General features: G+C 49.5%; 1 protein-coding gene and 1 long non-coding RNA gene across 2 annotated transcripts in view; both read right to left on the reverse strand.

The window, feature by feature from the left end:
* Positions 1-4,681, reverse strand: part of LOC309851417 — a 30,109-nt gene extending 25,428 nt beyond the window's left edge. Inside the window, exon 1 of the long non-coding RNA XR_014304767.1 lies at positions 4,612-4,681. This is a non-coding gene — a long non-coding RNA (uncharacterized lncRNA). The remainder of the gene's footprint in view (positions 1-4,611) is intronic.
* The window catches only part of PRKCA (protein kinase C alpha), a gene marked incomplete at its 5' end in the record, with an annotated part of 383,747 nt that overhangs the window by 271,470 nt on the left and 100,097 nt on the right, over positions 1-12,180 (reverse strand). The gene's annotated exons all lie outside the window — the stretch shown is intronic.

Raw genomic sequence — 12,180 nt, forward strand, 5'->3', positions numbered from 1 at the left:
ACAAAAGCAGCACAACCCCAAGTCGAGGCACAAGTCCCTGGTCCCAGTCTGCTTATACCTCGTCCCTCTCGCTCGGCACCTGCCGTTCTGCTTACAAAGGTAACAGCTCTGGGCCGAACCACCCAGCAGACAGCAGGCTTCTGCATTTAGCACAGAGCCAGGGACACGGAAGCCCAGGTCTGGTGGGAGAAAAGAAGGTTGAGGTTGTACTACTGGATGGGCAAAGATGTTTGATTTAGGAAAGTGAACAGCCAGGTTAGATTTGCTGCTTTGTCTATGTTTTTCCAAGGCAGGAGGACTAAGGAATGACAAGGGAAAATACCTCCATTTCCCCAAGTATTTGTTCTCTTGAAAGCACATATAGCATGTTTTAAGTTGTGTTTTCTCAAAGCAAGGCTCTCTTCAAAATACTATAAACCATGTGGAGAAAAAAAAAAAAAAAAACCTGAACAAAACAGCCAGATTCAATAAATTTAAAATGTTACTGATTTGTTTTGCCAAAATCTTTTTTTTCTGATGTGTCCGCAAAGGTGTTACAGGAGAATAGATTCACCTCACATTTTAAAAGCACCTTTTTTTTGTTGGGGGGGGGGGGTAAAGTCGTATGCATATTGTCACTGCTTGTCTGGTTTAGCATGGGGCAAGTCAAAGAGCCAGGGAAATCACAGTGAGTTCTTTTCAAAGTACAGACTTGTTACAACCTGACAAATCTGCTCATGTGCTTGATCACTAAATTTGGATTTTTGTGCCACTAATGTCCAAAATAAAGACACAGCACCAATATAGAGCCTTTCTAAAGGTTGAAAGCATTGATGAGGGTACGAGTTCCTTCCCAATCGGCCACCCTCATTATACCTCACGGTTTTAAGGGAGCAAAGCATTAATGGGTCTTCAAGAGCATCACAGAGCTGAAACGACCGGTGCTTTCCATCAGGCACCTTCAGTTTCCACCCCAGCCTTCAGCTCTCCCTGAGCCCCGAGAAGCAGCAACACTCACCCTTCTTTTTAACCAGATCTTGTTTCTGCCGTGCCACATTGATGAGAACACACTGCATTAGGACAAAAAGGTCTTGGGATCCGCATTCCCTTTGCGTTTAGAAGCAGGTACTCGGACACCAACAAAACAAAATAAAAGCAGGATGTTGGCTTTTAGGAAAAAAGGGGGGACAAAATGGAACACAACGGTCTCCTTTTACCAAGACTGCCTCCTGAAAAAGAGAAGGTTCACTGTGCAATCCCAAGGTTTAATTCAGTCTGCTCCATTCGCTGTGTTCTCCGAGCCACGCACAGAGCTGAACTACAGACACAAAAATGAATCTGCTATCCTCACCCTGAGATGCTTTCTGCCCAGCAGAGGCAATAAACAAACAACCAAAGACCCCACACACGGTGCAGGGCACAGACACAATGCTTTGGGGGAGCAGGCACGGTAGTGAGGAGTTCCGTCTAGGATTTCAGAAGATGCCAAGTGCACAGGAGAACCCGCTGAACAAGGGGATAAAAAAATCTTAACTCTCCTCCTCTGAGCTCACCTGGCTGTACACAGCCAGAGCTACACAGAGGGGGCTGAGGGAGGAGCTTCCAGAGGAAACTGAACCGGTTTGACAAAGACACACATTAATTGTTCTCTTCTACCAATTCGCTCCGAATTACCCCTGATGCCTCTCCTCTGTCTCCGTTCCATATATATCTTAAGGGTAGGACACTTCCCTTGCTGCCATGCATTGCTAATATGTTAAGGTTCCTGCCAAATACAGGACTTGCCCTGGTTATTTCTTGGCCTGTCTTGTGCTGGCTTCATATTGAAGCAATTCTGGAACTTAAAAGCTGTGGTAAACGACGTTTTACATTGAAAGAATCATCTGCTAAGTGAAATAAGAGAAACATTTTATGATCTCTCCTAAATTTAATCTAAATTCTAAATTTTTAAAAAAAGATTTTATTTATTTACTTGATGGATAGAGATCACAAGTAGACAGAGAAGCAGGCAGAGAGAGAGAAGGGGAAACAGGCTCCCTGCTGAGCAGATAGCCCAATGCGGGGCTCTATCCTAGGACCCTGAGATCATGACCTGAGCTAAAGGTAGACGTTTAATCCCCTGAGCCACCCAGGCACCCCCTAAATTCTAAATTTAATCTAAATACAAACATACACAGGTATATACACCACACTCACAGATACAGGAAAATTGGTGGTGGCTAGAGCAGCAGGTCAGGGGGGGGAGAGATGGGTGATGTTTTAAAAGTAGTCTTTTCAGGGCGCCTGGGTGGCTCAGTTGGTTAAGCAGCTGACTTCGGGTCAGGTCATGATCTCAGGGTCCTGGGATCGAGTCCCGCATCAAGCTCTCTGCTAAGCAGGGAGCCTCCTTCTCCCTCTCTCTCTCTGCCGCTCTGCCTACTTGTGATCTCTCTCTCTCTCCCTGTCAAATAAATAAATAAAATCTTTTTTTTTAAAGGTTTTATTTATTTATTTGAACAGACAGAAATTACAAGTAGGCAGAGAGGCAGGCAGAGAGAGAGGGGGAGGCAGGCTCCCTGCCGAGCAGAGAGCCCGATGCAGGGCTCGATCCCAGGACCCTGAGATCATGACCTGAGCCAAAGGCAGAGGCTTTAACCCACTGAGGCACCCACGCACCCCAAATCAATAAAATCTTTAAAAAATAGTCTTTTCAACAAATGATGTTGGGGCAACTGGATACCACATACACAAGAACAAAGTTGGGTCCTCTACTTCACACTGTGTACAGAACGCATCATTTGCCGATGTTAAAGCTACAATTATACAACTCTTATGAGAAAACATATAACCCACAAAAAAATAAATAAATAAATTGGACAAAGTTTAAAACTTCGTACTTCAAAGGATACCATCAAGAAAGTAAAAACAAGGGTGCCTGGGTGGCTCAGTGGGTTAAGACTCTGCCTTCGGCTCAGGTCATGATCTCAGGGTCCTGAGATCAAGCCCCGCATTGAGCTGTCTGCTCGGCAGGAGACCTGCTTCCCCCACACCACCCGCCTGCCTCTCCGCCCACTTGTGATCTCTGTCAAAATAAATAAATAAAAACTTTAAAAAGAAAAAAAAAAAAAGAAAGTGAAAATGACGCAAGAATGGGGCAACATATTTGCAGGCAACAGCTCATATAAAGGACTTAAATTCAGAATATATAAAGATCGCTGACAGCTCAATAAAAAGACCAACTAATTAAAAAAATGGGCAAAGGATTTTGCACATTTCCTCCGAAAGATATGCAAACATGCAAAAAGAATTATGGAAATATGATCAGCATTATTAGTCATTATGGAAATGTGAATTAAAATCATAATGAGATATTGCTTCACGCCAAGTAGGAGGACTGTAATTAGGGACAACCCACAACAGTGCTGACGAGGACGTGGAAGAAACGGAAATACGGTCCATTGCTGGTGGAACCGGAAAACGGTGTGGGTGCTCTGGAAAATAATTTGGCAAGACTTCAAAAAGGGAAACGCTGTTGCCATATGATTCAGCAATTCCACTCCAAGGGATCTACTCAAGAGCGCAGAATACAAGCCCGCGCAAGGCTGAGGGCACACTCTTCCAGTGCTCACGGCAACGTAGCTCTCCACCTCCCGACCTTCCCTTGCTCCGGCCTGTTGCTGCCTGGGTCTGGAGAACAGTAGGCTAGGCGCCAATTTAACGAAAAAAACAACCACCACAACCACCACAACCACCACTTCTGTTAATTTAAGAATTGAATAAATGTCTGGATCATATACATGTATTAAAGCTCGCACTGAAGAAATAAAAGGGAGCTAAGAGTCCATTTCTTCAAATGTTAAAAAGGATTTGCATTCATTTCTCAGAAACGGCTGTGTGATAAAAAGCAAAGCAAGCTGGACGTTTCACCCTCTGAGTTCAGTACTGGAGGGTCGCCATCCCACCTCCCCCAACACACCCTGACCAAATCCTCCAACCAGCGAAGCTGCCTTTGTCTGCAGATCTGGGGGATCATTAGGGCCTTGAGACAGGCCTTCATTTCAGCCCCACGAATGCACCTCGGTTCTCAAGGCGGCCGGGGCCTCACTTCCTGGGGATGAGTCACAGGAGATGCTGAACAGGGGCTGCTGCCTCCAGGGCATCGGTGTGGGCGAGCCCCTGTGCTCTCGGACTCGAACATCAACACTGCAGGCAGCAAGGAGTCACCGACGTGTTCAAAGCTCAGTGCCCAGGGGAGGCAGCCCTCTGCAGACCCTCACTAGAATCTAGACAAGGGTCCGGAACTCAGCCATGTCAAAGACACAGCTGCTCATGATAAACTGAACCCCAGTCTTCATTTTTTTTTTTTCCTTCCGGTCTTCATTTTTTTTTTTTTTTTTAGCATCATTAGAACTGTCTCTGTCTGGGTCCAGTCGAGAGAAACTGAAAATGTCTGGCATCTTTCTTGAGCAGGAGTGACTAGAAAGGACAGGGCTTATTTCCATCTTGGAGAAGATGGATCAGGATGTCGTTTGGATACTCGGGCCAGCGATGGGGATGACGGCGGTGTCCAACACAGGCCCCTCAGGCTTCTGGAAGGAGGGGAGAACAGGGAAGGGAGGAGAGCCTATCATCAATAAAATTAGGAATCAGTACCTTTGCCAGAGCCAGGACCTGCTGGCTTCACAGAGAAGAACCAGGGCTCCCAGGTCGACCTCATCTCCCGACATAAAGGGGGAGCCCAGCGCTAACACAGGCAGGTTAAAAGCACCACCGAGGGCTAGACCGCACACCATCCTTCCATCACGGTCATGGGGGACACGGGGATGGACCGGGGTGTCTGCGCCACTTCCTGCCCAGCACACTCAGCAGAGCGTGGCCGGTGTGCCTGAGCGTCATCTCAGGTCCCTCGCACGGGCAAGGTCACAGAGTGAGTCCGTCTACACAGGGAACTTCAGCTCCTCTGAGGGGTCAGGCTCAATTAGTTCTCCTCCTCCCAGGATGGCTTTCATCAGGTTTGTGCCCCAATTACCAGGGATTCCTCCGTGTCACTCAGTCAGAAGCCTTCTATTCAGGGATGGTTGTTTCTGATTGACCCCCTAAAGCCTCACGCTCCCCAGATCCACCGCCCCCAGCCAGCCCGGAAACGCACACGCTGGACGCACTTCTGCTGGAACAGAGCCCAAGCCCCACTCCGGTTTGCTTTCAGCCTTCCCCGGTTTCAGGCCTGAAAGCATCCCCAAGCACCAGCACCCAGGTGGAGACTGAAACGGTAGGGACCTCACTGCAAAGGGAGCCGGAGAAACTCCGGGCTTATTCAGGAGTCCCACCCTGGCCAAGGTCACGGACGGGACACCGAGAGGCAAGTTCAGGTGGTAAATTCAGGGTCAGGGACGTGTCAGGACAAATGCCAGTGCTTGCTGAGGTCTCATTAGACCAATTTGTGTGCCCACGTGTGCGCATACCCGGGTAAGTGTGGTGGGCATGGGCGTGGTGGCGGGGGTGGTCCGTGTGCTGGGTAGTGGGGACAAGCATGCCACGTAGTAGAGGAAAGTGCTCAAGGTCTCCAGAGACTGAGCTGGATTTTCTAACAACACTAAGAAAAGAAACAAGCGGGGAAGGAAATTCTATTTTGTGCTCTAAAGCTTTATTCTCTCCACCAGGTGCAAACAAGGACGTCAGAGGTGGGAGACCTTTCAACAAATAATTCACAACCCCAAGTGCTAAAATTAAACTCCCACACAGGCAGACAACAAGGGAGGACTTCTCCCTGAAATTCACTGCCAGCATGCCTCTTCCCGAGGAATCCGCTGAACCCCGACCTCAACCATAAGCCCCCGCTGACCCCCTCCTCCCAATGTCACCAGCCGCTCGCTGAAACTGCAATCTTAACTCTCTTACGCTCCAGAGAAATGGGTGTTCCCTGCAGGTCGTGAGGAAGGTGGTTCTGGGTCCTCGCCCAGCAGGGAACCAGTCTCTGAAAATCTTTCCAGAGAATCTTTTGGTTACGGGTCTCAGGGAATCCCCAGATGCCATCCACAGTGAGACGTACCTCTAAGACACTAAAGAAAAGTGCCCACCAAACCAGGACATGTTGTTGACTGTAAGACACCCCAGATTCCAGAACACCGACATGGGAATGCACAGGGGTCTTCGATTTGCTGAGAGAGAAGCCAAGCCTATCTACGGCTACCCTATCGGAAGTTCATGGACCAGAACCCGAGGAGCAGCAGAGGCACCTGGGAAGCCCACGGCAAACACGCCCACGATGACCATCTATGATCCCGCACCCCACCCGTGCTAGGACCAGTACTAGGAATTTCACATACGTGGGGCCCCCGAGTCATGCAATTCCCCTGAGAGGCATCCGCACCACACCCCCTTTCACAGAATGAGGCACAGAGTCCTGAAGGGTAACTTGCTGAGGCTGGTGAGAATCAGGGCAGCGATTCCCCACTCGGGTCTGTCTGGGTTCAAAGCCCATGACTTCCTACCCCAGCCTGCATCTCAGAGAAGTCTAAGGGTTGTGGGGGAGAAGCTCTCTGCCCACGTGCTCACCCCCTCCTCCCTTGGCAGCTTGCCAGCAGCTGGCAAGAGGGAAGCATGTCCTCATTAGGTTGTGGGTGGTCAGGAATTTCTTATTAGCTAAACCTCTCTCTGCCCTTTCTTCCATCCACCGCATTTTTAGTCCTCCCATTAAATGAGTCGCACCTGCCAATGCCGAGACCCTCCTCCCACCCCCGCGAGTCCATCCAGCAGGGGGATCCTGCTACTGAGGACCAGTCCTCGAATCTCAGGGGTGCTAAACAGCCAGCCTTGTACTGACTGCACGCCACACGGCCCAACCTGCCGCAATCTGTCACTCATCTTAACAGATGTCTACGTGCGGCTGAAGGAAAGCATGTAACCCGTTTAGTGAGTTGCTTATTAGGTTCCTCTTCCCACAAACTCTCGTGGGCATTCTCTGTGGCCAGAGCAAACAAGCCTTCTGTTTCATGCACGGTGACATCCAAGAGGTCCAACTTAGTCCCTCAGTCTCCAGTAGCAAGGCTAGATTTCTCAGAGTAACAGATGCCAACCAGTCCGCCCCAGTGATTCCCCCAAGTTGCTGCTCCCTCGTTACCTGGGAGCCCCGCGTCAGCACCGTTTGTCACCGTTGGGCGTATTGTCATTACCAAGTTCAAGAGGCCAGCACGGAACACATCAGGAAGGGCAGCTCAGGCCCCAAACCAGAATGCCTTTTCTATCCTTACCCACCACTTGCAGCAACGGGGCAGTCACCAACCTTCTCTAAGCTCAGCCGTCTGCCCAACAAAGTTCCGAACGACCAGTGGAAATTTCGTGAGGTCTGAGACTGAGTGTGCGGAACCACCCGAGGAGAGCAGCCCCCAAACAGGAGGTGAGCCCCCAAAAGCAACAGGGGTGGAGAACTGCTGTCACAGTCAGCAAATGCAACTTTGTAGGTTTCCCCGAAATGAGAAAATGACAAGCTCTCAGACAGGAATTCAGGAACTGCTCATAGCCATGCCATTCTGTTACATTACCCCCCCAAAAAAGTTATAGGCAAATCTATGAGAGAAAAAGCAGAAATACGTATTTAAAATCCACAGCTGAAAAATACTGAAGAGTTCTATGTGCTAAGTGTGAGGGATCACAGGTAAATCCGAGGCAGGATAAATAACAACGGGCCTCCTTGAGCTTTCGAACCGATGGGACAGACTCACAGGAGTGACACGGTTTTAACACTCATCACATGACTCCTAGGACCGATGTGATGAAGAAAATGTGTGAGTGATATGAAAGCAAGTCAGAACGGGACCAGAGATGATCTGGGGTCCAAAGGACAGTCTTCAGAGATAAATAATGTTCTAACGGGAAGTGAAGGGGAATAAGAGCAGACAACCAGGTGAGCAGGGGCAGAAGGGCGTGCAAGGTCAGCGGCGTAGCTCGGGAAAGGTCTCGGGCAGAAAGGAGGGAGGAGGGCACACTCGTGCCTCCTGGAGACGTCGGAGAACAGGAAGGATCGGAGGACACATGGCCTGGTAGTCAGTCTACTCCGAATTCTGGATTTTATCCTGAAAAAGCACTGGAAAGCTTCTCAGTGATGATAAGCAGGAAGCATGGAGTGGGACTGAGAGTTTTAATCCCTCGGTGCAGTGGAAACAAGAGTCGGGGAGAAGGGTCCAGGGACCGATGCAGGGAGACCGGCTGAGGGGCTAGACCCAGAAGAGACACCACGAGGAAATAACACGCCGGCGTGGAAGACATTGGCCGAACTGGGGCCATAAGGCTAAACTGGTTGGAACGTCGGGGTACGGTCCTGGGCGACCTTTCTGTCCTCTGACCGTCAACTCAGCATTACCCAAAGGCACCTGAAGTGTGGTGTGGCACAAAGAAAATCGCAGGCAGCTGACAGTCGGCTGGATTCGTTCGAAGGGAACCGTGACCCAGAGAGCACACCACTGGCATTGCTTACGTACAGACAGACACCCGCCTAAGCTACCGGGCCTCACGGTCCCTTCGCTGTGAATGAAGCACTCTGTCTTCACCTGAACTGAATTCAGGCAACAGGGAAATGGGCTACCTGTGAAAAAAAGCCAGCCCAGTGGCTCGGAGTGTGCCTCCTTCAGAAGGCTGCTCGCGGACGCTTTACTTCCATTTTCGGGGGGAAGGTCTACAGATCCCCGGGGTGCTCGCTAAGCCACCTGAATAGGAGAAGCATCCTCTTGAAGATGAGGAGAGTCACATGGAGCAGTATTAAAAATAACAAACATTTCAAGGGTTTTCAAAAAAAAAAAAAATCAGCAAACAGATGGGGCTCCAGTCCATTTTTAGATACAGAAACAGACTTTGAAGAGAAAGGGGAAGTAGGTTCCACCCTGAGGGAACAGTGTTCTGCCTCTGCTAGGGAAAGGGGAGTCGGCCCAAGCTGTGAACTTAGGATCATCCAATCTTCCAAGTGCTGGCTGGGATTCCTGGGAAACCAGGCCTCCAAAAAAAGCCCCTTTGACCACCGGCCCCAGCTGAGGTCATCTGCATGTTCAGCACCTCGTGATTCTCATGGCCTCTCTCGGTGGGCAGGATCCTTTAAGCACTGGGGCTTATAGGTCAAGCTCCACCCCCCTGCTAAACTCTCAGTCCTAGAGAAGGCAGAGTAGCTGCCCCCACAAAGGACATACAGAATGGGAACTTGCTGAGCATTTGTTGACTTCTTGCATAACCGAATTGGTCAAGAGTAGCTCAGTTGATAAAAAAAATATTTAAAGAATGAAAAACATCCTTATGCCCCAGTGGGTCACCACCCTCTTCAGCTGCAGAGGACTGGAAGTCTTTTCTATCCCAGGCACAAAAACGCTTACAACCGCGGCACTTGTGCTTACATTGAGCTCATGTTCACCTCTGCAGAAACCTCAGCTTCCGAACTCAGTGTAGTTGCAATCGCCTAGAAACCAATGTCTTGTAATATTTCAGGAGTCTATGTTTCTGGGATTTCGTGGGAAACGAACATTCTGGGGGAGCGGGGGAAAGCAAGACCCTTATTTAGAAGAGACGCACATACCACCCAAGTTCTTTCTGGGAGTGATGTAGGAAACCCATCAGCAGAAGAAGGCTGTTGGGCTAATTATGGGACTTCCAGGGTGTGTGGGAGGTATGGCAAAAAAATACAAAATAAAAAATAAAAAAACCCACAAAAACCAAAAACAAAACCACCAAACCCTTCTTTTACTTTTTAAAACATGGCAATGCTGATTCCCTTTTCCTGCCTCTGCTAATCAGGCCCTTCAGGTCAAACACAGGAAAGGCTTTCTTGTCAAGTGTTGAAAAATGGTGCTTTTTGCCAAAAAGAACAGCAGCAAAAGACTGTGCACCAAGGCTTATCACACCCTCTGACAGAGAATGCAGCTCATCAGGAAGCCCGGCGCTCAGGTCTCCCAAGTGCAGGCTTCCACAGACCTCAGCCACGGAGGACCTCAAACCTTGAAGCACAACCATGAAAAGACAATAAACGCCCCCATTAGAACTACGTCGCTGTCTAAGAGAATGCATCTGGAAACCTGACAGCATGAAGCCAGCCAGGGCCACGTGTCTGCAGGACAGGACCGACACAATGTTTTCACCTATCAAGCTGGGTACGGTATAGTAGTAGTTAATTTATTACAAGTTGTTGCAAGGGCTGAATGGTACCATAGGAGACACAAAGTACAGGTGCTTAGCATAAGGCTTCAAGCAGGTCCTCGTCACATGCCACTACTGCCCAGAAGCGCAACGGTGGCGATTATCATCACTATTAAGAGGGGATGTTTACTCCTCTGTTCTCCCCAGAATCTTCTCTTTTGGGTCCGGTCTCACCGAAGTACCTGGTTCTAGAAGAATGACTTCCCACATAGGAGCAGAGTTCAGACAATTTGTTTCCTCCCTCAAGTGCTTCCTTTTTTGAGCTTCTGGCTGCCCGGAAATGGTTCAGCTGGCTGTTTACAGATTTGGGATCATTGCACAAGTACACATGTCCAGGCAGCATCCACTGGGAATACCGGAGCTACTGGCGGCCAGAAGCCTCGGGACGCTTGAATTTGCCTCATGCCTACAGAGCTGCGCCTCCGGGGGAGAACCAGACAGAATGAAATGCTTCAGGACCCTGGTTGCCATCTGAGCCCAGGATCCTGAGGTCACCACGCCCTCTGAAGCCCTGGGCTTTGCTCAACCCCCATCACGCTGAGACGAGGACACCCCTTGGCTCTGCTGTCACCTCAGCCCCGTTGGAAACCCTGCTCCCTGTCATCTCTGGGGGTCTGGGCATTTGCTTTCTCCTCCCTCTCCCCACCTCCAGCAGCCCATATAAATGGCATAGTAGCTCCTCATCTAGAAGCCTGCTGTACAGCCTAAGATTGCTTCACTGATTTAGTCACGGTGTCCAAGTATGAGGAGAACCTGTAGAGCCTATTTATAGACATGAGCCAGTTCTTTGAAAGGACAGAGAGATGTAGGGTTTTCCACAAACAAAGCAGAAGCAGACAGGGAGGCAAGCTCGCGAGGTGGCTCTGGGCTGGCTACGACATTACCGCACCCGGCTCTTCTATATGAAGCGGCCAAAAGAAACCTTAAGAGGTCTGCCCGCTTCTGGGATTGACAGCATCCCAGGTAGCCTGGGTAGCCTAATCCTCACTGCACCTGCTCCGGGAGTGGCCGAGCAAGCGGGGCCTCCAGCCACGGGACACTGTTCCAGCGGACAGCCAAGGCACCTGCCAGTATGAACAGGGGAGGAACCCCCTCTGTTTTGGTTTCCGAACTTATGTTTCCTAGTAGAAATGACCTCTAAAATAAAAGCTGTAGAACTCCCCAAGTTACTTCTTCCCCAGTGCCTAGAATTATGAATAAGCAAATAAGCTTATAAATGATTATGAATAAACATCATGAATAAGAAACTATCTTTTGCAAAAAAAGGAAAGAACTGGAGGTTTAAGGTTCAAGCCACACATCATTCACACAAGGTCAGAGCTGCATTTATTCCCCATGGAGAAAACCTTTTTTCGGTGCCTCCCCACATCCCTCCACACCTGCACTCCCTTCCCACATTTTAGACAAGAGGGTGCTTTTCCCCGCTCAAGATTTCCTTCTTCGTGTGTGTGCACCAGGCTGCCGAGTCCCTCCCTGGGGACTTGCATTCACTCCCTCCCACACTTGCATTTCTGATGTCTTGCCTCCTACCGGTGGCTTTCCATCGGTCTTTCAGAATCCTCCACTGTCTCCTGGAGAAGCAGAGGGAGGACCGCATTTGCCCCTCGGACGCCTCTATACACCACTCATTGTCATTTCTCCCAACCTCTCCCACCCTGCTTCTTAGATCCCTCGAACCTGGCTTCTAAATGATCTCAGAACTGGACTGCCTCAGCATCTTTAACAGTATCTCCACACTTTCCTCCTCAATTTATACTCTATTCTCAACAAATCTGATTTGGTTGACATCTTCTCACACACACACACACACTCCTTCCTTGGTTTCCATGACAACAGTCTCTTGATTTGCCCAATTCTCCAGTTACTCATGGTCCATCTTGGATTTCCATGTTACCCTCCCACTAATCCAGAGGGGTCTTCCCCAAGGCACCATGCTCATCTCCACTTGCCCTGGTCCCCCATGTTATCAATCTATGCGCTCACTCCACTGAGAAGATCCTTTCTTCCCAGAGTTCCTTCATCTGCATCTCCCAGCTCTAGACGTCTCGT

Source organism: Mustela nivalis (genome assembly GCF_964662115.1).
Source record: "Mustela nivalis genome assembly, chromosome: 17".
In the NCBI taxonomy this organism is placed as follows: domain Eukaryota; kingdom Metazoa; phylum Chordata; class Mammalia; order Carnivora; family Mustelidae; genus Mustela; species Mustela nivalis.